This window comes from Brienomyrus brachyistius, unplaced genomic scaffold, assembly GCF_023856365.1.
Source record: "Brienomyrus brachyistius isolate T26 unplaced genomic scaffold, BBRACH_0.4 scaffold74, whole genome shotgun sequence".
In the NCBI taxonomy this organism is placed as follows: Eukaryota; Metazoa; Chordata; class Actinopteri; order Osteoglossiformes; family Mormyridae; genus Brienomyrus; species Brienomyrus brachyistius.
The window spans coordinates 813,309-840,521 of NW_026042349.1; the positions used below are offsets into that span (position 1 = coordinate 813,309).

General features: G+C 47.6%; 1 long non-coding RNA gene across 1 annotated transcript in view; it reads left to right on the forward strand.

Annotated features, from left to right (window-relative positions):
* The window catches only part of LOC125726706 (uncharacterized), a 34,625-nt gene extending 12,641 nt beyond the window's left edge, over nt 1-21,984 (forward strand). The window contains exons 3-4 of the long non-coding RNA XR_007388372.1: nt 21,602-21,778; nt 21,875-21,984. This is a non-coding gene — a long non-coding RNA (uncharacterized LOC125726706). The remainder of the gene's footprint in view (nt 1-21,601; nt 21,779-21,874) is intronic.
* The last annotated feature ends 5,229 nt before the right edge of the window (nt 21,985-27,213 follow it).

Here is a 27,213-nt window from a genome sequence, read left to right on the forward strand (position 1 = left end):
CGGCTGTCGCCTGCGGGTCCCTCTCCGATGCCTCGTCGCCCTGCCTCGCTCCCCCCTCCGGTGCCTGGTCGGTCGCCGGCGGGCTCCCCGACGGCGGCTCCTCGGTTGCCTGCGGGGCCCCTACCTCCGGCCCTCCACCGGACGTCGCCGCCTGCTGCGGCTCCCCCCTCCTCCGGGCCTTCGCCGTGGGCCCCTCCTGCTCCCTCGTCCCCTTCCCCGGTGCTCCCTCCTGCTCCCTCCCTGGCCCCTCCGCAGGTCCCTCGCCCTGCCTCCTCGGCCCCTCCGAGGTCCCCTCCGGCTCCGGCCTCCCGGCTGCCTGCGGCCCCTCCGGCTGCCTCCCGTCGCCCGCTGGGGCTCCCTCGGGCTCCCCTTCCTTCCTCCTCCTTCTCTCCCTTCTTTCCTGTCTCTGTCCCGCCTGTCTTTGTTCCTCCTCCTGCCTTTGTCCCGCCGTCCTCTGTTCCTGGTCCCTTTGTTCCGCCCCGCTCTGTTCCTGGTTTCCCGTCGTTCCCTCCCGTCACTCCCGCTCCTTTTGTTCCGCCTGTTCCCTCTGTTTCTCCCTTCCTGGTCTGTCTGTCGGCCTTTCCTGTCTTGTGTGGTGTCATGTCCTGGCTCCTGCCTCTTTGTCTGTTTTGCCTGTCCGTCTTGTTCCCTGTTCCCCGTTGATTTTTGCTCTTGTCTTTCAGGTCCTGTTCTGCCTCGTCCCGTCCGTCGCCCCCTTCCTGGGCGCGCCCGGTGTAGCGCGCCTTTGGGGGGGGGGTTCTGTGACGCCCGCTCCGTCCGCTCCTCGTGTGTGCCACGCCCCCTAATTACCCACGTGTGATTTCCTGATCGTGCCCAGTCGTGTCTTGTTTCCTGCTGCCTTGTTCCATGTATTTAAGTTCCTGTTTTGTACTAACCCGTTGTCTGTCATTGATGTTAGTCGGCGTGCCATGTTCCCGAGTCCTCGTCCTGCTAATAAATCCCCGTTTGCCCTGAGTCTGCCTGCTCGCCTGCTTCCTGCCCGCTCGCCCCGTCCGTGCGCCTCACCCGCAAACGCCGAGCGTGACAGGTTACTACTGAACATTTCAACCTGCTGTAAATTGAGTGGTAAATTGCAATAGAAAAAAATGACGCTCACAGATTCAAACCAAGCATTACTCATTCAATCCAAACTACCATCCCAAAATAAGCAGGCGTGTTGACTCACAGCAGGTTGCACCATCAAGATAAAGGATTTGTTTGCGTTGGACTTTCTGGAAGACCTGTCTGGGCACATCGCAGATTTGGAAGGCGGCCTTTGTGGGTTGGGATCACATAAGGATCTTTGGAAAAACAGGGAGACTTAAATCACATGGAGAATCTGCCCCTGGTAACGGGTCCACAAAATATATGTTAATGTCAGCTATAGTTTCTCCAAGCATCCATTTTAAATCATATTTTACTTTTTAATCACTTATTTAAAAATAGAGGACCTTTGCTGACATCTGTGAAAGAGTATTTAAGGAACCCAGATGAAATAATACAGTAATTAGTAATAAAGATGCTAAGTACTTTTGTAAACCACAGAGTTCTATGGAGCTGAAGTGTATTGAAGCAGGTGATGGAGATTCTTCTGGAACTGTCTTGCCGTCTTCCGTCTACGATAAATATATTTCGGAGTGGGTAGCATGCATTGTATTTCTGGAATAATTTCAGTTATTATAGGCGCCATCTAGGTGAGAAGGGAGACATGCTGTGAGCGGCAAATGGAGGAATAGCCCGGAAGCTGGGATGCAGCTCGGGCCCCTGCTCGGCATTCTGGGAAGGTAAACCAGTCGTGTGGACTTTAATGAGACACTAGCTTTATTGGCAGCTGTGGTCTTCTGCCTTCACAACAGTCAATGATGCATATTAGTGGAACATCGGTTGAGCCAGTGATCTTCATTAAGAACTGGAATCTCTTGATCCCTAAAGGTTTGTGATTGAAAATTTTGCACTTTTGTCAATAAGTTCTTTAGTTAATTGCTTATAGGTTGAATGTATGTATTTTCATTTTCAGCCAATAGAAATAACTTTATGGCCACACCTACTGTATTGCTTATGTCACCTTTCCACACACCCACCTTTGACACGCCCACCTTTTGACATTTCCACCTTTGACATGCTCAGCTTTCATACGTCCACCTTTGACACGCCCACTTTTCGACATTTCCACCTTTGACATGCCCACCTTTCATACGGCCGCTACTCCAGCCTGCAGAGCCCTATACCGGAACGCAAGGGCCAGACTTCTTAATGTAATGTATGTTTCTCTCTCTGTTTCCTGGATAGTAAAGGCTGCTTTCCTTGCCTGTCATGTGGCAGACCGGCATTTGATTCCTTGTTGAGCCCTTTTAATTTGCTATCTGCTTCCCTTGTTCATTGCTTTGGACAAAAAATATCTGTAAATGTTACTTGGCTGTTTCCAGTCCCCCCGCCAGGAAACAGGTGACCTAATCACGCCAGCCAATCAGCATCCACTCCTCCACAGTCCCCTGCCCTCAGCCCGTTACGAGGGGGCAGCTCAAGTCTCCCAGCTGCAGCTGCTGTTTCCCAAATCCTGCCAGTGCTGACAGCACTAATGACTGTAATTGGCCTTGATTAATAGTAGGCTAATTGCATTGAGGATACCAATGGGAGGGACAGGAGACGAATGCAGTTCTCTGCGGGGGGGGGGGGGGGGGGAGTAGGCCGAGCCTTAAAGAGGCCCCTGTTTGTGAGACACAACTTGAAAGTGGGTTTTCACCTCTGTGCCCTGCTGAGGGGAATGTCCACCACTATGGAACATAAGCCAGAAGCATCTGATGCCAGCCTGTTACCCAGACAAGGGCTTCAGGCTTCAGGACCGGCAGCATAATGAACGTGGAGCCTGAAGGAGTGCATACACCTACACACCTTATCCTCTGCTGGGGGTGGGCGGGAAGAAACTCTGGGGGGGACCTTAGTAGTCGGAAAACTCACTGGGGGGTGTAGAGCAGTCAAGGCTGAACGTGGATCAGAGCAGAGGTCCGGTAACTGAGAAGTGAGAAAGTGACCTTATCTCACACCTCACCTCATAATGAGCCGAGTTAGGTGTGAGAAAAGAGGGTGAAATTAAGCAAGGAGTGATGTGGGCAACAATGGGGAGGCAGAGGTCAGGACAGCCTCCCCCAGGTTGACGGTATTCCCAATTTGAAATGGAACGAGGCTTTATTTGCGTGCATCTAAATTTTTTTTTTTTCGCATGCCTCATTTTGCTCTTCTTTTGAGACATAAAGGTGAGAGCAAAGCTTGAGGTTTGAGTGCAGGATCAGGCCATTTATCTGGGAAGGTCAGCCTGATGCATCACCCTTAGAAGATTTGTTGCACCCAGAGAGGATGAAGGTCTTCATTAGCACAACAAAGGCAGGCCCACCGAATCTGCTTATGTAGGCTGAGGCGCTCGGGCTGGTGTCCCAGCTACCCAGGGTAAATAAACCACATCACTCTGCTGGTCTGGACGCCTGCCACAGCATGGGGCGAATCACGGCTGTCAGGAGGACTTCAAAGAGAGAAGATGTGAGTCAGTTTCTACCAAAGGATCATCTTCGGAAAAGTACAAAAAAGCTTTTATAACTTCCTGAAAAGCAAAACCAAACTCTTTGCCTAATGCCGGAAACCAAAGTGCATATTATCTAATGGTGGCTCACGCTGGTGGATAATTCATCATGGTGTTGCATGGTTTCTTCTATCTGTAGTGCTAATTGACACAAACAGAATTTAGATGTATTACCAGAGAGCTCCATAAAACCTTAAAAGCCTTTGGTTTCTCACAAGATGAAAGCAAATACAATGAGATGGGCGGCACTTAGGCAGGAAGAGATCCGAGCCCAGCACACTTTCGTCAAGAGTGTCAGTCGATGGAGAGCTGTGGACACATTGCTGATCTGCTTATAATCCTGATAGACATGGGAGCCCCACCTCAATTAATGGTGCTGGAGCTGAGACCCTAAGACAACCAGTCATCCATCAATGGCCTCTTTCCAAACAGCACAGTCAGCGTGTTTATAAATCTGAACGCCTTAAGTTGCCTTACCTGACGTTATTTTGAGTGCGTGCTGGTTTGCATACTGGAGCCCAATCCCAGAACTGGGTGAATGATATGAGTGTCTGAGGTACTGCTGCCAAAAAGATTACTCAGCATTTCAGAGGTTTCAGCTGAACTCATCATGCTTCCCTCCTGGGAACCTCATACATTCTCTAAGCATATATCCACACCTAGGCCTCTGCAAAGGAACTGGTAGAGCTAGGAAGGCAAATGTAAATGGATAGGTTTTCTATTTACCACCAAGTCATAATGGTCTGTGGTTTAGGTTAGAATTCTTGAGTGGTACGTAAACTCCTGAGGGATGGGGTCCAACTCTGATCCTTGAGGACCAAGTACATGAAGGGCTCTGTTTTCTGAGATACGTATTATCCTCCATCTATCGATGTTTTTTGACACTGAAGTACCCAAAATCCACAGACTCAAACACACGGAGGACATGCAAATGCATTACACAGACCGTGGGCAATAGCCAAATGCACAACACCAGAGGGGTGAGGCCACACTTCTAAAGGCTGAGCAAACATGCCACCCACATGCTGTACATCTCAATGTAAATAAGCCATCAATGATTATGCGTCAAAAAATGGCTCTGTCTAATTTGATAGAAAACTCCTTTAAGGACAAAACTCTTTCACAACTTTCCCTTTTTGATCATCATCAGTAGAATGTGATCAGTATGAAGTTTTGTGTACATAACCGTGTAGACACTTCCATGGGGGCTTGACTCGTTTTCTAAATAAAAATCAGTTTGTTCTACACATTTTTCTCTCATGCTACATTCGCTATTTGACCTCTTTGGAACTAGTGCTCCTCTGTCATTGCTGAAGAGTCATACAGGAAGTGTGAATACATGAATATGGAGATATTAATGGCTTCCAGTCAGCTCTTTACTAGGTCAGGTAGCACATCCATGAAGGAAACAGAAGGAGAATTAGTACAGATATAAAAATGTATCCACCATCCTACCTGCTCTTTATTGTCTGTTATATGAATGATGATGTTCAGCTCTGCCTTAGCATGGACCCGTTGTGTCAGAGGCATCTAAGTGCATGTTAGCAGCTTATGGCTCCTCAGAACAAAACGTTTCTAACTCTGCTATAAACTGCAGAGCTACTGCTCTGATGTTCAATTTAACCCTGACCCTAACCCCAACTCCATGGGCACTGCGCCTGGTAGCTGCTCCTTCACTACGACCCCCCAACTCCATGGGCACTGCGCCTGGTAGCTGCTCCTTCACTACGACCCCCCAACTCCATGGGCACTGCGCCTGGTAGCTGCTCCTTCACTACGACCCCCCAACTCCATGGGCACTGCGCCTGGTAGCTGCCCCTTCACTGCGACCCCCCAGCTCCATGGGCACTGCGTCTGGTAGCTGCTCCTTCACTGCGACCCCCCAGCTCCATGGGCACTGCGTCTAGTAGCTGCCCCTTCGCTGTGACCCCCCAGCTCCATTGTCACTGCGCCTGGTAGCTGCCCCTTCACTGCGACCCCCCAGCTCCATGGGCACTGCGTCTAGTAGCTGCCCCTTCGCTGTGACCCCCCAGCTCCATTGTCACTGCGCCTGGTAGCTGCCCCTTCACTACGACCCCCCAGCTCCATGGGCACTGCGTCTGGTAGCTGCCCCTTCGCTATGACCCCCCAGCTCCATTGTCACTGCGCCTGGTAGCTGCCCCGTCACTGTGACCCCCCAGCTCCATGTGCACCGCGCCTGGTAGCTGCCCCGTCACTGTGACCCCCCAGCTCCATGTGCACCGCGCCTGGTAGCTGCCCCGTCACTGTGACCCCCCAGCTCCATGGGCACTGCGCCTGGTAGCTGCCCCTTCGCTGTGACCCCCCAGCTCCATGGGCACTGCGCCTGGTAGCTGCCCCGTCACTGTGACCCCCCAGCTCCATGTGCACTGCGCCTGGTAGCTGCCCCGTCACTGTGACCCCCCAGCTCCATGTGCACTGCGCCTGGTAGCTGCCCCGTCACTGTGACCCCCCAGCTCCATGCTCCATCACTAATCTTTGCTAAATTTCTGTCTTTCCTCAGGTAAGCGTGGAACTAGGAACCATACAAGTGCCAGACAGGCAGTGATAAAACTGCGATGGTTTCTCTTCCACTTGACTCCCTGACAGCACTTCTGATGGGCTATAATTTATCAACTATCTACTGGGAAAGGATATGAAAAAAAGGTGGATGTGAACTTGCAGATGGGAAAACATGACAATAAAATGCTGGCTAGGTGCAAGCAAGAGGATCAGGGTGACCCTAGGGAGAGGAAGAGGGTGACCCTAGGGAGAGGATCAGGGTGACCCTAGGGAGAGGAAGAGGGCGACCCTAGGGAGAGGAAGACGGTGACCCTAGGGAGAGGAAGAGGGTGACCCTAGGGAGAGGAAGACGGTGACCCTAGGGAGAGGAAGTGGGCGACCCTAGGGAGAGGAAGAGGGCGACCCTAGGGAAAGGATCAGGGGGACCCTATGGAGAGGAAGAGGGTGACCCTAGGGAGAGGACCAGGGCGACCCTAGGGAGAGGATCAGGGTGACCCTAGGGAGAGGAAGAGGGCGACCCTAGGGAGAGGACCAGGGCGACCCTAGGGAGAGGATCAGGGTGACCCCAGGGAGAGGAAGACGGTGACCCTAGGGAGAGGATCAGGGGGACCCTAGGGAGAGGATCAGGGGGACCCTAGGGAGAGGAAGAGGGTGACCCTAGGGAGAGGATCAGGGTGACCCTAGGGAGAGGAAGACGGTGACCCTAGGGAGAGGACCAGGGCGACCCTAGGGAGAGGACCAGGGCGACCCTAGGGAGAGGATCAGGGGGACCCTAGGGAGAGGAAGAGGGTGACCCTAGGGAGAGGATCAGGGTGACCCTAGGGAGAGGAAGAGGGTGACCCTTGGGAGAGGACCAGGGCGACCCTAGAGAAATGATCAGGGTGACCCTAGGGAGAGGAAGAGGGCGACCCTAGGGAAATGATCAGGGTGACCCTAGGGAGAGGATCAGGGTGACCCTAGGGAGAAGAAGAGGGCGACCCTAGGGAGAGGATCAGGGTGACCCTAGGGAGAGGAAGAGGGCAACCCTAGGGAGAGGAAGAGGGTGACCCTAGGGAGAAGAAGAGGGCGACCCTAGGGAGAGGAAGAGGGTGACCCTAAGGATAACACAGGCTGAGGCAGGGCTCCCAGCAGGGCTCTTTGCAGATGGCCTGAGTGTTTCGCTTCCCTGCCCACTCAGTGCCTAATGTACCGTATTGACATTTGATACATTGTATGGGCATCCCCCAAAGAACTGCAGAATTGCTTTATCCTTTTCTTTGCCTTCTGTAAGCCTCTTTGCTATTGAAACAGGTAACACATTACCTGTGCCATAATGACATCATAATCAAATATATTAAGTTATTTAATAGAGGGTTGGCAATTTACTTCAGCTGGCTGGAGTGAGATTTTCCGTTCAAAAGAAGTCATTTACATGTACGCGTATGTAACAGTAGTATTACCTTATCAACAGTCTATAGGGTCTTCAAACTACCCTAATGCTTTTGACGTAGCTAATTTTAGATTTATAATGGAATAATATAGATTTGCCGTAAGATTTGTTACGTGAGCGTGAGAGTCTGAAAGTGTGAGTGTCACGGCAGAGGCGTTGGGAGCCGGTAGCCCGCATTTCCTGCGAATCCTGCATTGCTCGCTCTTGCTGCTGAAGCTGGTACTCGGTCTTTGGCCTGCGAATTCGGAATGAGAGCGTGAGCTAAGTCACAAGCAGGGGGGAGCATGCAGCTACAGACAGCAGCTACAGACAGCAGCTACAGACAGCAGGGCTCAGGCTGGTCTCCGCAGGCTCACAGTGCGTAAGCTTCCCCTGTCCTTTTAAATGATAAATATGTTTGTCTGTGTCTCTCTGGCCACAGTATATATGTTTGCTTGTTTGTTTGTGCTCAATGCACCTACTGCTGCATGCACAAGAATCTCCCCCAGGCTTCAATGAGGTTCATCTTAATCTCAATGGATTAACTCCTGTTAATGCAAGAATAAAAAACCACATGTGAAGAAATCAACGTTATTCTCATTTCCCGATCATTCCGATCCTCCTGTGAGCCACGCCCCTTGTTTACCTCGTGTGGAATTCTCTTCTTATCGGCTGTTTCTAGTTGTGTTTAATTCACTCGGAGTATTTAAGTAGGTGTCATTTCCCAAGTCCGGTGATTAACATCATAACGTCATAGAAGTCATTCATGCCTGTTGTTCCGTGTCTCCGAGTGCGTTTTCCTCGAATAAATCCTACGTTGCCCTGACTCCCTGTACTCCTGCTCCTGAATGCCCGCACCATGCCAGCGATACGTGTCAACTATGACAGTTTAGCATTTAATAACCATATTGCCTCTGCCAGTCTGCTTAAGTAGACAATGTATGATAATACCCAAAACAGCACAGAGAAAAGATAATGTTTGTGATTTCATGTTTCCATGGCGTTTGATCGCCATCTATGATCTTACATGTATGCAATGGGACTTATTAACTATTTAAGGGAGAATCGCGATGGCTGGGTGGCTGTAGGGAAAATGAGGGAACTTGGATTTTCAGCTGCGTGTTGTGGTTTGCAGTTTGCACCTTTGCAGGATTTATGAGCTTTTTAATGCGGTTTATGTTTTGACGCATTGCCATTCAAACATTGCACATCCACCTCATCTACATCATTGTCCCACTAGGGATTCCCAACTGCAAGCGTCTGGTCACAAGTCCAGCTTTGTAATCACTGCCACCTGCTGCGCAGAGTCTGTCTGCTGAATTACAGTTGCTCTCAGAATAGCCACCCAGGATGCGACTTTCTGGCATGTGGGATCTGAGCTTGGTGTTGTTAGTCACAGTAAACTAGACCTGGGATGACAGATTGAATGAGTCAGGATTACCAAGTGTGAAAGAGAGAGATATGGTGAATATAAGACAGGAATCTGTTTCTCCAATGGTTTCTGGAGTTAATCTGTATCTGTGTGTGTGTGTGTGTGTGTGTGTGTTTGTGTGTGTGTGTGTGTGTGTGTGTGTGTGTGTGTGTGTGTGTGTGGATAATGTTTATATTACATTGCGGGGACCAAATGTCCCTAGTGGAATGGTGGCTCTGAGGCTAGGAAGGTTGCTGGGTCAAATCCTGAGAATGCCTGGAGTGATTCTACTCCTTTGGGCCCTTGAGCAAGGCCCTTAACCTGCAGTTGCCTTGCCCTGGGTATGATGTTAATCTACATCTAGCCCTATAAGAAGGTCCTCCAATTTTCAGGGAAATTGGAGGGTTGGCGGCAGCATTGGCACTCCAGCCACTGGCAAAAAACTCACACTGGTCCACTGGTCTCACACTGAGGCCTCACCTGCCACATGGCTGCACTCAGGTTCTCATCCCTGAGGTGGTTTGTCATTTGGTGGGTACAGCAATGCACTGTAATCAGTGCATCTTCCTTATCTTTCTCCAAGCAATATATACCCCACAGGTTGTTAAAGACCTGCAAAATTGTGCCACATAGCAAAGGCATCTCTTTCTTGAAATCAACAGCAAAGCCTAACAGAACGTTCTGGCAGCAGGTCCCACACTAGGGCTTCAGAGATGCCCAACACTGCAGATGTTCCGACAGACTTGGGGGATTGAGGAATGATCATGTAAACTAGCTGCTGACATCACAATCTTGGGGGTAAAGTTCATTGCATAATCGCTGTGCATAGCCTTAATGCTGCAGATTTAGTTTAACAAGTAATTACTGCACAAGGCTTAATCTTGGCACATCCATGCTATAAAGCAGATTTTTGAAGATCTCTAAGAGCACTTGGATTTTAGCTACTAATGGGTAACCCAGTGTCCAGACGGGACGCTTTTCTCTTTTCATCTCACATTTTATACCCTGATATCTTGCCATCCTTGGTTTTCTGATGTAAGATGACGGTGCTGTGGTGGTTCACTGGCTGCTACTGTGGCCTTAATGCTTGTGGGTAGGTTTCCTAGCACCGTGTATCTGTACAGTTCGTGTGTCTATCCTCTGCATGCATGGGGCCTCTTCAGGGTTCTGGGTTCCTTCAGCAGACGCTGTGCTGAACTATGATGCACATGCAGGTTATATTATCAGTGTGTTTTATTTGGCCGTTATGTCTTATCCGGCTTCCCTCCTAGCATGGCCCTGTGTTACTCTTAGCCCTCGTAAATCTCCGTGTATTATTTTGTAGTTGGAGTAGTTGAGAAGAGGCCATGGTTGCTATGCAAAGGGGTGAACACCTCCTCCATATTATGGGTCAAGCATGTCGCCTTGGGTGCAAGTCTGAGCTGGTGTTTGCATACGGAGCCGCTTGAGGGCCCCATGACCTAGACTACGGTACAGTAACCTCACTGACTAATCCTGATACGGGTACAGTGTCAGCACGATCAGCATCCAAAGGGTTTGGAAACGACAAAATTCAATGCGATCAACTGATGAAATCTAGGTTAGCAAGATACCAGCCTTATATTTCTAACATCTTCTGTAAGTTTCTTTTTTTCTTATTAAGGTTGTATTCTTGTAGTGCCTATAAAACATTTAATCGGAGAGGTCTTAGGGGGTCACAGTACGGGGTTAAACCTGTGGCCACTAGCAGAGGCCATTCTAGGGGCTCGTGGGAGTTTTACTTACACAAAAATGTTCTGAGGCCTGAAGGAGGAATGATTGGTTCAGAGAGATAACCAATCAGATTATAGAAGAGGTGGGTCCGAGCAACTAGAGGAGGCGAGACCAACCAATCAGTCTTGGTCCCGTCTCCTTTATTGGTTTGGGTCCACCTCTTCATTTTTCTTTCTGGCCTCTTCTAAGGACTAAGGACTCTAATTCTAAGGACTCTGGGGGCTCAAGACAGAAACACTTGATGCCCCCCCGCAATGAATCCTCCCCTGGTGAAATTTATTGTCATTATTTTAGCTTGTAGTCTAAATTCATAATGTCAGTAAAGAGATTTTAATAAACACGAATCCTGTATCTTCACTTACAGTTTGCAACTGTTTATCTTCACAAAACAGAAATAATACACAAATAAAGCAGATTTGTCTTTGCAACATGCCATGTACTCGGCTGCCCTTGGGCCCCTCCCGCCTCAGCTATTTTTCTTATATGCTGGAATGTTGTCGCTATCCAGCAAGCAAGTAGCTTCTCTCAAGGTCCTTCCTTTGCTCTCCCAATCCAGTGCCATGGCAACAACGCTGTCTAAAGCTGTCCAGTTGTCAAGGGCACCTCACAAAGAAGGCACTGATGAAACCTGATACCCTATTCATGACTTCACACTTCTCCTGTGAAGGAGGTGGATCATCAAAGAGAATTCAAAAGGGGTGAATTGAACTTTCCCTGACAGATAGACTTCTCTCACCACAGGTCTCCATGGCTGTTATTCATGTATTTTAACCTTGTACAGAACTATCCCTGAAAAGGTATTGATGTTCACTCTGTAGAAAAGAATATGGCAGGAAAATTGGAACATGAATTCAATAGCTTATGAAATTGCAAAATATAGCTAATGTTAAATATATGCAGTATATGTATATACCGTGTTGTTGTTATGGCAACAGGTCAGAGTTAAGTACCATATAACTTTATCAACACAGTACAAAGCAAAGTACACAAAAGGTCACGCCCCAAACTGCCCACATTCGTGTGGCAGATCCTCTGGCTGTCCGTCCAAGCCACTTTAGAAGCTCAGCCTCTGACTGTGAGCTCTGCCGCTGACTGTGAGCTCTGCCGCTGACTGACTGTGAGCTCTGCCACTGACTGACTGTGAGCCCTGCTGCTGACTGTGAGCTCTGCCACTGACTGACTGTGAGTTCTGCTGCTGACTGACTGTGAGCTCTACCACTGAATGACTATGAGCTCTGTCGCTGACTGTGAGCTCTGCCACTGACTGACTGTGAGCTCTGCCACTGAATGACTATGAGCTCTGTCGCTGACTGTGAGCTCTGCCGCTGACTGACTGTGAGCTCTACTGATGACTGACTGAGCTCTGCCGCTGACTGTGAGCTCTGCCACTGACTGACTGTGAGCTCTGCCGCTGACTGACTGTGAGCTCTACCACTGAATGACTATGAGCTCTGTCGCTGACTGTGAGCTCTGCCGCTGACTGACTGTGAGCTCTACTGCTGACTGACTGAGCTCTGCCGCTGACTGTGAGCTCTACCACTGACTGACTGTGAGCTCTGTCGCTGACTATGAGCTCTGCCACTGACTGACTGTGAGCTCTGCCGCTGAATGACTATGAGCTCTGTCGCTGACTGTGAGCTCTGCCACTGACTGACTGTGAGCTCTGCCACTGACTGACTGTGAGTTCTGCTGCTGACTGACTGTGAGATCTACCACTGAATGACTATGAGCTCTGTCGCTGACTATGAGCTCTGCCACTGACTGACTGTGAGCTCTGCCGCTGAATGACTATGAGCTCTGTCGCTGACTATGAGCTCTGCCACTGACTGACTGTGAGCTCTGCCGCTGAATGACTATGAGCTCTGTCGCTGACTGTGAGCTCTGCCACTGACTGACTGTGAGCTCTGCCGCTGAATGACTATGAGCTCTGTCGCTGACTGTGAGCTCTGCCACTGACTGACTGTGAGCTCTGCCACTGAATGACTATGAGCTCTGTCGCTGACTGTGAGCTCTGCCACTGACTGACTGTGAGCTCTGCCACTGAATGACTATGAGCTCTGTCGCTGACTATGAGCTCTGCCGGTGACTGACTGTGAGCTCTACTGCTGACTGACTGTGAGCTCTGCAGATGACTGACTGTGAGCTTGACTTTCCATTATTGCAAAGTGTAAGCACTTAGGAACAACAGAAACTTGGCCATGAAATGGCCGACCACGTAAAGTAACAAAGCAGGGTTGCCGAGTGCTGAGATGCATAGTGTGTTAAAGTCACCAATGCTGTTGATTCAATAACTGCAGAGCTCCAAACTTCCTCTGGCATTAACCCCAGTACAAATGTGTACGCTGGGAGCTTCATGGAATGGGCTTCCATGGCCGAGCAGCTGCATGTAAGCCTCACATCACCAAGTGCAATGCCAAGCGTCAGATGGACTGGTGTAAAGCACACTGTCACTGGACTCTGGAGCAGTGGAAACGTGTTCTGTAGAGTGAAGTATCACGCTTCTCTGTCTGGCAGTATGGTAGAGGAATCAATCAATCAATTCCCAATCCCCCCCACAGAGTGTAGGTCCCGCAGTGGCCTGCCAGCCTGCAGTTTCCAGGCTCCCCAGTACCTAGAGCAGGGTGAATGGTCTGAAGACGGGTGGGTGTGACTCTGATACAGTGCACAAGTAGGGATGGATGAGATCAATTGAAAATTTTATGATTTGAAAGCCACACTTAATTTATTATCATAATTAAATGTAGGTGCTAAGCAATCACCCCCCTCCTCAAGTATAATCAGTATGAAAAATCATGCAGTATAGTCCAGGTAGGTATTTGATGCACGGCTGCCAGTCAGCCAAAGTGACTGGTGCAGTGACGCATGCCTGAGCCGCTGACCCCAGCTCCCCTGCGCGTCGTCCTGCACACGCGCTGTCTGCCTCCACTTAGTCTTGTCTCCTCACTTTCCTGTTGGCTGGCATGCTTGAGTCAGGGCGCTGTGATGCTGGGCATGACCCAGAACTGAAAGAAACGTTCAGACGCATTCTGCTGCCTGGGTCAGCAGGGATTGTAAAAGCTCAGCTCAAGCTTCTGTGCATTTGATGTTAGGGTGCACCTTCCTAAAACCGAGAAATGATAATATACCGGTTAGAGGTAGATTCATGCATGTAGGCTATCCGAGGGTATGGCTTACGGCCCAAACTGACACGCCCTGCTCTGGGAAAAATGGAACAGTTACATTTATTTAATCAATATACTGGCTACTTCCCTGACTCCTAGCTTTACCCCTGTCATGAGGCCTGCTACTTAGAGGATTATCGTTGTTGCATCATCTTTATTCAATCCTGTTTCAGCTCAAAAAATAGCTAAATAGCCCAGAGAAATAAATCCACCGCTGGATCTAGTCCATCTGCAAGGTAACTGGGTAATATTGAGTAATAAACACACAGGTGTGAGATAAATGTTTAATAAATGGCTTCCTCCTGCTACTTGAAATTGCCAAGCATAGTCGATTATTAATGACTCGTGTACATCACTGTCTCAATCCTTAGAGCAGTGGTCACATGCCCTGCTCCTGCAGATCCCCCCCCCCCCCCCCCGCAGAGGCATGCCCTAATTCAGTGCACTAATACAGTGTTGGAGCCAGTTATGTTGAAGTTAAGTGGTTTCAAATACTGAGACGCTACGGAAGGGCCTGATTCTGTGTATCAGGCGTGTTAAATGAGGGCTGTACCTAAGCTCTGCGCTGGGGGGGTCTGCAGGAGCAGGGCTGGTGCCCACTGCTTTAGACTGTTTGCTGGACTAGGACAGTCCAAGATAAGATGATAATTACTGGAATTTTCCAGGCCCATCCAACATTTATTATTTATTTACTTGAAACATTTTCTCCTTTTTGTAAATGCTACAGCAGATCAGGCCAGATGGAAAACTGGGTAACGCTTTACATTAACTGCACCTTCATAATGCTTTTATATCGCATTCATAAAATGTTCAGTACACCTTCATAATGTATTTATTAAGTATTCAGAAATCATTCATAAACATCATGTATGTAAACCTTAACATCCTAACATCCCTTAACAGCTGTAATATACATTAATAACAAACATTATATAATAATAACAAACATTATAATTGTATAATCAAGTAATGTTTGTTATTAATTGATGTGTGCCCCTTTAAAACACAGGAGTCAGTTTTTGATGTGTGTCCCTTTAAGACACACAGTTCCTGCCTCGACTTAGAATTTACATAAGTGCCCATGAATGCGACGCCTGTGTCGCAATGAGGGATGCAGAGCTGTGCTTGGTAGCGACACAGACACAGAGGTCAGCCTGCTGTGAGACATGCCGGTGGTGTGACATGTCACTTACGAGGGCCTCTGTCTCCTGGAGTGGAGCCATGATAGGCCTCCTGTGCTCCGATGATGTCAGGAAAAGGAAAAGATTGCATAATCCTCAGTAAAGTGCTGTTTGGGCCTTTCTGATAAAACAGCTATGTTCATATAGTGGGAACCTTCTTTTGTACCTTTTAGCAAGGCAAATAACCTAAACTGGACTGGTCAGTTTCCCACCACAGTCCAACATGCTGAGGCTAATTTGAATTACCAAAATGCTTTGGTATTTGTGCATGTGTCAGTGAATGGTCTGTGAGCGACTGGTGTGTGAGCAACTGGTGTGTGAGTGATGGGCTGGTGCCCCATCCTGGGTTGTTCCCTGCCCTGTACCCACAGGCTCCAGACCCCCTGTGAAAAGCACAAGCAGTTACAGAAAATGGATGGATGGATGGATGAATTGGTCAGTATAAAACCATGAGCAACAGCAAAGCAACAGACATGACATCCAGGTAATCACCTGACTTAAAGGTGTAAATCACCTGACTTAAAGGTGTAAATCACCCGACTTAAAGGTGTAAATCACCCGACATAAAGGTGTAAATCACCCGACATAAAGGTGTAAATAACCTGACCTAAAGGTGTAAATCACCCGACATAAAGGTGTAAATCACCTGACCTAAAGGTGTAAATCACCCGACATAAAGGTGTAAATCACCTGACCTAAAGGTGTAAATCCTGTGCCTGCCCAGCCCCTGATTCTCTTGATACTTACACTTAAGCAGGCTGTGTCATCTGTGGGTAAACAGACCACTTGCTCCTTTTCAGAATGAAACCAGCAATGATATCAGGGTGGAAAGGCAATGGTGACAGGCTGCTGTTAAAGGCCAGCTGGGCAGGGCTGTCCGCTTTCACAGCTGCTGTCGGCCTGGGGAACCGCACCACCCGCTTTCCCCCATCCTGTTCTATGTGGTTCCTGTGTGAATCCTGCTATATGCAGTTCCTGTGTGTGATATCTATGTGCAGATTTAGGGAAGAACTCCAAGGGCCTTAGACTAATAGGTTTTACCGTAATGCAGTGCCATGAAAAAGTAAATGCAGCCCTTCAAAATTTTGTCTTTTTCAGGATATTTTGGCGACTCATACTGAATCTTCATTTAAACATTTTTTATAGATAGGGGTGATGCAATCAAAGAAAGACAATGGATGTTTGACTTCAAAAGAATGTATCAGTTTTTTCCCATTAGCTGTGTGATGTCAGAGGGGTTTCTTGCATGTACAACCTTTCCACAACATTTCAATTGAATTAATCTGACTTGGCCAGTCGATAACCCTCCAATTCCTTTGTTTTGAGCCACTCTTTTATAGATTTTAGTTAAGGCGTTTTAGCATTTGAAGAGACCCTTTTATAGTCCAGTTATTGACGGATAGCCTCTCGTTCTCCTAATGCACTCTCTGGTATGTTGTGGAAGGCTCAGTGGGCGCCATGACAGCAAGCTGGCCACAGTTGGTATGAGGTGCTTTTTCTCAAACGCTGCAGGGGATCTTGAGGTATCAGAGTCAGAGGGATCATACATCACGTCCTTCTGTCCCTGAAGAATTATGAGATTTCGCTGGAAAGGGGACACTGGCTTCTGCGTTATTTTGCTGTTGTTTTTTTTGTTATTGAGGAAACCCAGACTAAAGCTGAGTATAGCTGTGTGGCAAATTTACAGGCTTAAAAAATTCAGTTTGGTTGATGCAGAAAACATTTCTATGGGCAATGTGACAGGACAACCTCAGAAGACCCAAACCAGAATTAATCAGCCTGATAGCTTCCCCAGCCATAGCTAACCTACAGTTTGTAGCCCCAAATAGCCTAAGATGCTTATGTTTACCTTTATACAAGTCACCTTACTGTGTTTTAATGACCATCCATGGCAAAAGTTCCTGCAGACAAAATGACCATCCATGGCACAGGTTCCTGCAAACATAACGACCATCCATGGCACAGGTTCCTGTAAACATAACGACCATCCATGGCACAGGTTCCTGCAAACATAACGACCATCCATGGCACAGGTTCCTGCAAACATAACGACCATCCATGGCACAGGTTCCTGCAAACATAATGCCCATCCATGGCACAAGTTCCTACAAACAGAATGACCACCCACAGCAGAAGTTCCTTCAGACAGAATGACCATCCATGGCACAGGTTATTGTTCTTGTTAAAAACAATACAGGAATTAGCCAATGGAAACACTGAGGTCAGCACCACCTTGGTAAAGATGGAGTCCAGCACCATGGACAGCAGCCAGTCCTTCATGCTGCTTTGTCCTACATATGGATAAACAGTCACCTAGCCTCCTCCTCGAACAGACCCTCTGAGGGGAACAGTCCCAGATCCTATGTAGCACAGGTCTTCTGTGTAAACACCAGTCTAACACCAGGAGCCTTTATTAGTTGCAGAAGATGCCCTGCATTAGCCCTGGTCCTGACGCGATGGCCAAGCCGCTACTCTGCCGTGGTCTGTGTCATTGCTGTTTGTTGACTCCTTTCACATATGACACTTACATCTGTATTGCACTTATACATACCATATATACCAAGAGATATAGCAATTAGCCTTTGGTAACTTATAATACTTCTTTTACAGCATTGTTGGCATTGTTGATATGTACTTTGGATATCAGACAGTTACACTTACATTGCAGATTGTATTATAGTTAAATCACATATAGGTCAAAGGCTATAGGCCTTCCTCCAAAGGTTAGGGTTAGGGAGACTTTTTGGAGAGTCTTTCTGGGCATACTACACACACACACACACACACACACACACACACACAGAGGGAACAAGTTTTAGATGGGAAATGGTTTCACAAAAATTGAATTACATGATTGACATGAAATATCCTCTAAAGTTCACATTTCCTTCAATTGCTCCCTCTAAACAAATCTGTCTTTCATTTTAAACATGTCCTGCTCAAACAAATGGGTTTATTACTCCCCGAGGTCAAAGGTCAACATGGCCCTTGTCTCCTGTTATAGGAATGAGTAGTGATATTGAGCTGGCAGCCCATAGCTCTTTAAAACCCCATTGATTCATGCATCCCAGCTCCTCTGAGGCACTGCATCGACCTCACTAGGGCTCTGCTGGGCTCCTGTGAAGCTGGGCTTCTCTTCAGATCGATACCGTACCAGAAGCTCCAGAAAGCTACAGCTGGGCTTTCAGCCACCCTCATAATCCCAGGGATGGTTCAGCCTTTGACACAAACCTTTTGATGAGCCCATCCAGAGAACCAGACAGGGGAATTGTTTTCCTGTTATGCTCTCTGCTAAAAAAAAAGGATTCGATTTCTTCCGGAGAGAAATGTTAGAGTTTTTTGCAGGAGACATTTTGCAGCAGAAGAGTTTACTGCTAGGCCTGTACACACAGTTGTGCTAATGCCTTCTTTATGAAATTTAAACTTCAACTGGGAACACAATTATGAAGAATGGAAACTTGGAGAAATGTGGAAACATGCGGAGAACAAGCAAGATCCATCCAATGAGGGCTAAGAACCACAGCGATGCAACGCTGCTTCCTACTGAGGTCTCCCACCCGCCTAGAAAAGCTACCCATCCCTCAGACTCCTCTCGTGGCCTGGACGTCCGTGGGAACTTAGATCCTATCAGAAGCCAGTGCAGACCAGCGCACAAACATGCAGGACGTTTGTAGCCTCCGTTTAGCTCTCCCAGCTTAACTTGTAGGAACACACACACTTACTGTACCTGGGGGTGTGGAGCAGTTGCTTGCGCATGGTTGTCGGTGGAGATTCATTACTTGAAGCTTTATGGTTCAGGTTCCATAAAATGGGGACATAAGCTGAATTATATCCACCTTCCTGCTACTTTTGTTTCGGGGGGGGGGGCACATGGTAGGGACACACCCTGGTCAGAATGTTGACGTGATTTACTCCAGTAAGATATCATTGGTATGAATGTGTCAGCAAAGGAACACTGAATTAAAACCAGTGTATGTGATTTACACTCCGGAACCATAACAGTACTAATAATGCATAGTTGCCGGGAAACAGGAGAGCTTGCAGGGAATGAGCAAACACACGGGGGGGGGGGGCGTTGTAGGCCCCCCTGCATTAAGCTCTTGCGGTGACTCAGGAAACGTTATTTCCTGTCGCTTTTCGGGATGAGCCTCTCCGGTCACGTGGATCTCGACGCCCTCTAAGTGGCCCAGCGCCGCCTCACGGTGCCCATCGAGGGCACCTGCAGCCACCGCAGGCCGGGCGTGCCAGCACTCTGTGGACACTGGAATCCCCGTGTGGTCTGGCTGCCTTCACGTCCTCTGCGGCCTCCTAATGTGCTGCACCAGCCGCGAGTGCAAGGCCTGCAGCCTGCAGCCCGCCCTCCACCATCAGCACGGCATGGAATGTACCATGTGCCTCTGAGACGGGGGGTGGGGGCTTTGGCCATTTTGGGAGAATCACCAGGGTTATTTCTGGGAGGCAGTTCTACCTGCTCCTTATTCATGGTTATATATATATAGTTTGCTATAAATACCCACATCAATCCCCCCATAACCTCAACAGCCTCTCTACATTCATCCCAGTCTATTACAATTTAATCACACCCAAATTTTTTAAATCCCTGACAAGCTCCTCTTTTATCGTGTTCCTTTTCTCTTACCAGATTCCAGTCTTGCTGCCGGCCCAGTATGAGCTGATCTGTTTGCTGACTGCATCCCAGTGTCCACATGAGATCTGCTTGTACAGAGACCCTGACGCTGATAGCTGATGATTTCAAATAGTTTAAATTGTTACATAGACTTCAAATAGACCAGGCCTGTGAACCTGAGATATGCAGATAATATAACACAGAATTTGCATGTCACTGTAGGTCTCGGTATTTTGTTCTATCTCTGTCTATCTCATCTCAGCTCTAAGTACAAAATGCGTTTATTTTCCTCACGTTCATTATTATGTTTAACTCGTGATGGGCGCTAGTGGTGGAGATAAGAATTGAGCTGGAAAAAAAACATCTAGATACTAACTCCTGATCTAAGATAACATTTCTTTAGATTCAAATTCACTTTGCATGGTGTTAAAACTGCAGTTCCAATCTGGATTATCTTTCTCCCACATTATCCCACTGGAGCCAAAGAAAAAACAAAACACTGTTACAGCTTGAAAGATGTGTGTATGCAAGACAGCCACATGCTGCTGAAGAACCACTGAAGTGTCTTATCGTGCAGTGAATCTATACTATACCAGTGAAGGTTTCACCTCAGAGGTGAAAGGGGTCAACACTGCACAAGATTTGATTTCACTACATGAGATATTGCAATCGATCTGTGCTGACGTGAATGAAAGCTGATTAAGAGTATCAAATATAAAATGAATTTGCTGTCGGCATGTCAATAATAATAATAATAATAATAATAATAATAATAATAATAATTAGATATCCATAATATGCATTTTGGCAGCGAGATTCTGCATATGTTGCCTGTGACACAGTGTTGCTTCGTTCTTCTTGAAACATAAAGCAAACTGACTACGTTACTTTACCATTTCTAACCATCCACTGATTTTTGTTCCTCCATACTTAAAAAATTACTATGTGTCTGCATTTAGGAAGTCAGTGTTTGGTGATATAAAAACACACGGTTAGATATTGTAGGTCGTTTTAGATAAAAGTGTGTATTAAATAATGTAAATATTCACAAAATGTCACCTGCTCAAGGAGCCTTATTTGTGATTTTTAATTTTTCTGTACAATTTTTGCAAAATGTGTCACCCAGCAGCTGTCTGTCTGCTGACAATGCGCCAGAGTCTGCACTTTGTTTCATTCCTAAGCATGTCAGAGTAGTGAATGACGTTTTGCTTTCTGTGTTGGACTGTTCCAATGCCTGTGTTCTGATGCTCCTGGACATGACTGTCACCATAATTTCCGGTCAGGTTAGCAGATCCCGTTCTGCCCATTTTCCGGGTTTAAGCTTTGGGCTTCACATATTTCTTAACTGGTTTCAGTAAATTGTGAAATGTTAAACACCGGTGCTGGATTCCCACAGGGATTATGTGTGGGATATGGCCAAGGTCCCAGCTTTTCGTTATTTCAAGAGCATACTAGTGCAGCACACTACACTCCTGTCTGTCCGGTGTTCCTCTGCTGTCTGATTTGTAAAAAATATAAGATGCTATCTGGGCTCCTTTAATGATTTACATAGATCTGCTCCAGTGTGTCAATCTACTTCCACCATAAACTGCTACCTAACTGTAAAATGTTTATTGAATTCTGTTAAAAATTAAACAACAGCAACATCATCAGTAGAGCTCTATATTCTACGGAATAAGCTACCGGCTGGTGTTTAGGATGCACGTGGAGAGTAGAAACATACTGACATGGATGAAGGTACTGAGTGGAGAATAATCACAGGAATGTTAGTGGGGTGAGAGGTCTGTAGTGACATGGACGTTTCACACGAATGATCCTTTTCTGCCATTCTGTCCCCTGGGCTGTTAGACCACCGTAGGTCTTTTCACTAGGTCTTCCGGCATGTTGTGCTTAGCAATCTCAGCTTCTGTCTAACCTATTCATCAATACAACACTTGTACATTTTCTGCTCTTCATTCTGCCCGCAGCCCTGAGCCATCTGGCCCTAAGATAACAGACTGTCAGCCGGACCTAGACATCTGAGACACAGACGGAGTGCGGAGCTGAGACCCACACACCAGCCGACCCAGTGAATGAACGTTACATCCTATCATTCCCCAGACAGCAAACAGATGCACCAAGTGGCCGTGGACCCTCACACTCGGGTACAGGTGTCCAGGATTAAATCCCTCATTTGTGCTTCTAATATATGCAATTTTACAAGTTAATCACTTTCTCATACTGTATTTGTCTGTTTTTAGGCTCTCCTGGGGAAAATCAGCTTACACACTGCAGGGTATTTTACAACCACCTGAAGGCAGAAATGCATTGTCCTGCAGCAATAATGAGTATCTGTGTGATTGGGTTGCAGTCCGTGATGCATGAGTAAATAAACTATGCCATGTGTTTGGGGAACTGTGCTGGCGGCAGACAGGTGGCAGGCAGGCGGCAGACAGGCGGCAGACAGGCGGCAGGCAGGTGGCAGACAGGCGGCAGGCAGACGGCAGCTGGGCAGTGCCTGCGTCTCCTCAGTGACTGCTAATTGAATGGCTCTGTTTCCCGCGGTGAGCATTCACGCCTCTTCCTGGCAAAGGCGTGTCGCTGGGGACTCTACCGTGATGCGATAGACCAGCGGCGCTGCAGGCTGGGGGGGGCACTCCTGGATCTGAAAGATGGGTCCTGGGTCCAGGTGTGCAGTCAGCACAGTGCAGTTCAGGCCGCCTGCATCGCTGGAGAGCTCTCCCCTGCTCTGCGATGTGAACTGCGGGGCTTTTAGATGCACAATTAGGTCTTTTATGCAGGCCTGTGGCAGGGAGCCGGGGGGTGGGGGGGGGGGGCCTTGGTAGACTACTAGGGCCACCCCCTGGGGCCCAGCTCAGCAACACGGAGCATGATAGATGCGTCTCACTAATCTATGCCATGCAATAGATGTAAGTGCCTCTGCGTCTTTGGACTCATTTACCTCAGAGGGTTTGGAGGAGGGGGGGGGCCTTGACAGCCATCTTGAGCGTAACCATTCCAGACACCTGCGGGAGACGCCGAGCGTCCAGCACAGACACCGTAGACACCAGTGACTGAATCAACAGCTTGTGCTGATTGCCATGCCTCCCTTACGATGCACCGTATGTTTATTTACTTTCCTGATATAGTACCAGTGATACGAGGAGGATTGGCAGCGTTCGCAGGGCTGCCTGACGATTAGTATGATCAGAATCATTGAGTAAAACAACTAAACAGATGAAAGTCTGCCTGAGGAGTGTGACTCTGACTCTGGGCTCAGAATTCGCTCATGTTTTTATTCTGAAGTGAAGTCTGCAGTGCGTGAAGTGTTCTGTTTGTTTATTTGCATATGCAGACATAATAAAACGTGGGGCAGTTCTCCCCCAGGACTGATACCCTAACCCTGGGGGTGGTGCTACTCCAGGAGTAACAGCAGAAACGACTTGCTTTAAGGCAGCCATTTTGTCTGGCTCTCCCAGCCGTTATCTGTCAATCAGATCTGTTCTGTGGGCATGTCAACCAGTGGGCTGACAGACTGTCCCTTTTATGCACATCGCACGTAACTACCAGTCCCACTTACCACCTATATTTAGGGTGCAGCTGCAGAGCAGTTGTCTCTGTTTTTAGATTTGTTGATCCTGGATAGAAATAAATGCACTAGAAATAGATACATTGTAACTCACAAAATGGCTGCCGATAGGATTTTATTATGCTCTATAACATTTCTGCAATGAACTAAGTTCTATATCTGAACAACAATGGTGTGGCAGAAATTTATTTCTATCTCGTTTTTTTAAAACACAAATGTTAAACATTACTCTGGGGCTGCTTGGCCATGTACTTATAAAGTTACATTTACTGCTGATCCTGGTTCAACCAAATTAATGTTCCCACTAAAACATTCAGTTGTGTGAATACATAAATCGTGACCAAATTTATGAAGTCACATTAGATGGAAACCTTTGATTGGCCGACCGCATTGTGTCACATTGCAAGGAAGCCTTTGATTGGCTGACCACATGGTTAGACTTTAAACGGCAGTCTCTATTTATTACACTTATTTTCTCTCAGGCTGCACCACATTAACCAAAAAATGCATAAAGTAGGAGTGTTCCGGGTCATGACGAATAGAAAACATTCTATTAATTAACCATGAAAAATGACAATTATTAGTAAAATGTTTTTCTTTTCCTTACATAATAAACATTTGTAATGCCTCATAATTCACAACTAATTTATTCAAACATATTTAACTTAATTTGTTAAAACTGAGTTTGACTGGAGAGTAAGCACAGCTTATTTAACCCAAGAGTGTCTTCCCAGCATAGAACACTTCCCAGCGTAGAACACTTCCCAGCATAGAACACTTCCCAGCGTAGAACACTTCCCAGCATAGAACACTTCCCAGCGTAGAACACTTCCCAACATAGAACACTTCCCAGCATAGAACACTTCCCAGCATAGAACACTTCCCAGGCAGTGAAGTGCTATTGTCCTGCAGAGGGCGCCAGGCTTCACGCTGGGGAGGTAAAAATACTGGGGCTCTGAATATGCTGAATGCGTGTGACATGGGACCCACTACGGGCACGGAGTGCTGGACAGTCAGAGTGCTGCTGGTTTGTGCTATTAGTACATAGAGAACAGGAGCAGGGGGAGCGAGAACGTGAAGAGAGCAGCGATGTTGGGAAATAAACATCACGGTGAAGCAGGAAGGCTGAGGTCCAGGAAGTCCAGGAGGTCCAGGAGGTGCAGGAGGTCAAGGTCTCATTCCTAATGCGTTTTTCTGCAGTGCAGTTGTAGAACTTATTTTATTTAGAAAGAAACCAATATATTTCACCAAACCAGGATACAGCTTTATATTAATAGCGCTTTAACAGAATTTGACAGTGAAATGAACAGTTCCAGTCAAAAATATATGCACAGCTATTTTAGCAGTAATTCATCTTATAGTAAAGGCCGTTCAGGAAATGAAGTGATACTTATCAGATATAGGCAAGAGATCATAAAGGGACAACATCTCTAAATTTTGTCACATATTGTCCTCTTCAGAATAGCCCCCTTTTGCTTCACTGACAGCACTGCAGACTCCTGGCATTCTTCAGCCAGCTTCCAGATGTAGGCACCTGGATGCTTCTCCAACAGTCCTGAAGGAGTCTCCACAGGTCCTGGGCACAAGGTGGCTCCCTTGCTCTTCCTATTTGATCTAATTCTTCTGAAACCATCCCTACAAGGTTTAGGTCGGGGGGGGGGGGGCGGATTGTGGGGGCCAGGTCAGAGCACTCTATCTCTTTCCTTCTTCACAAGTTAATACTACATAAACTCAAGGTGAGCTTAGGGTTGTTATCTTGTTAGAAACCAAATGATTTTCAGTCTTTGCGTCCAGACTTTTGACTGGTACTTCATCTGGATACAGGTGAAATAAACCAGATGGATTATTGACAGCCATTTCTGCAGGTTAGTGTCTTTCAGTGTTTGTGCTGAACACAGTGGTTTGTAATTCACTCTTCAGGTACATTTCCCTAAAACGTACCTAAGCTGTACCTACGTTGCCTGAGCAGTGACCGGCTCCTGAACAGCCTTCTTCTTGTCGACTTCGTTCATTATTAAGTTATTGATTTTTCTTAGTTACCAAAATTGGTGAGAAGGTGTGTGTACCCTGCGATTGGTCTCACTAAACCTTACGCCCCCCGCATCAAGAGATATCTCCTGGAAATAAAGATTACATTTCTGTTTAACCTTGTTCTTCCTGTGGTTGAATGAGTTTCCATCGCAGCACATAATATCTCCTGCCCGTTCAGTCTGAAATCTTCCCTTTTCTAGCTACATTTTCGCCCAAGAATATTATAGGTTTCTGTCCTCTGTTCTGGTGGGAAAAAAAACAGCATCGCTTTCTCCACGCTTTTGAAGAGTGAGATTATATGGACGTGACACTGCATGCGTGGATGGTCGGTTTTATTATAACATATTAAATACAATTTAATAAATGTAAATGTTAGTTTAAGCCATTGTTAGCAAATCCTGTTGGAGAAAGACATCCTCTGAGTTAACAGTAATGTCACGATAGCTTGGGCAGATGTTTGCGAAAGAAACAGGGTGGAGGAATCTGGACTAATCCAGAAAGATTTATTGCATCAGTTATATGTTGGCCTGGGGGGTAAGGTGGGTCATTTTCCTGCCTAGAGAAATTGTATCTAGGTCAGAGGCAGAACTCAGGAACATCGTCTGAGAAAGGGGTGCAGCTGTCTGATTGTGGGGGGTGGGGGGGCACGTGAAAAGATGGAAGTGTAGGATACATAATACATAACTGTAAACAGACAACAGAGAAAACAGAGATAGCAGAGGCTCCAGTGGGGAGCACTGTCAGAGGCCAAGGAGAGAGAGCACTGCAGGGAGAGCCAGCAAGTGTGTGCGTGGAGAGAGAGCACTGCAGGGAGAGCCAGCAAGTGTGTGCGTGGAGAGAGAGCACTGCAGGGAGAGCCAGCAAGTGTGTGCGTGGAGAGAGAGCACTGCAGGGAGAGCCAGCAAGTGTGTGCGTGGAGAGAGAGCACTGCAGGGAGAGCCAGCAGGTGTGTGTGTGGAGAGAGCACTGCAGGGAGAGCCAGCAAGTGTGTGTGTGGAGAGAGAGCACTGCAGGGAGAGCCAGCAAGTGTGTGCGTGGAGAGAGAGCACTGCAGGGAGAGCCAGCAAGTGTGTGCGTGGAGAGAGAGCACTGCAGGGAGAGCCAGCAAGTGTGTGTGTGGAGAGAGAGCACAGCAGGGAGAGCCAGCAAGTGTGTGCGTGGAGGAAGAGCACTGCAGGGAGAGCCAGCAAGTGTGTGCGTGGAGGGAGAGCACTGCAGGGAGAGCCAGCAAGTGTGTGTGTGGAGGAAGAGCACTGCAGGGAGAGCCAGCAAGTGTGTGCGTGGAGAGAGAGCACTGCAGGGAGAGCCAGCAAGTGTGTGTGTGGAGAGAGAGCACTGCAGGGAGAGCCAGCAAGTGTGTGCGTGGAGGGAGAGCACTGCAGGGAGAGCCAGCAAGTGTGTGCGTGGAGGGAGAGCATTTCGGGGGGAGCCAGTAAGTGTGTGTGTGGAGGGAGAGCAAAAACAGTGTATTAAACAAGGTTCTTGAGCCCCATTTCGGCAGATGCCTCTGGGCTTCTGCACAGGTGAGCTGATGCATTAAAGTGTCCATGGGATGGAGTGATAAGGATAAGATACGGTAAAATAAGGTAAAATACAACTTTGTTGGTCCCTAGGGTGGGGAAGAGTTAATACAACAAAGGATCTGGCTGTTCCGGAAATGACGCGGAATACATGATGGGCAGGTGCGGACCATGACAATTAACGAGACACTAGTGGTGGGAACACAGGAGAGCGTTATAACAAATACTTAAGGGTTCAAACACCAGGAGAAACCAGGATAACAAGACTTACAAAACTGGTGGCCAAGTTGGAATAAAACAAAAACACAAAACAAGGAACCATGCCAAAATACTCCAAAACAGAACAGGAATCAAACAAGAAACAAAAATAAGGGGAAAAAACCGCAAACATGGTGAATCCACAACAAAAAAGGGGGATTCGGGATGACAGCCTCCTGCTAAGCAGAGTAAGACACGTGGC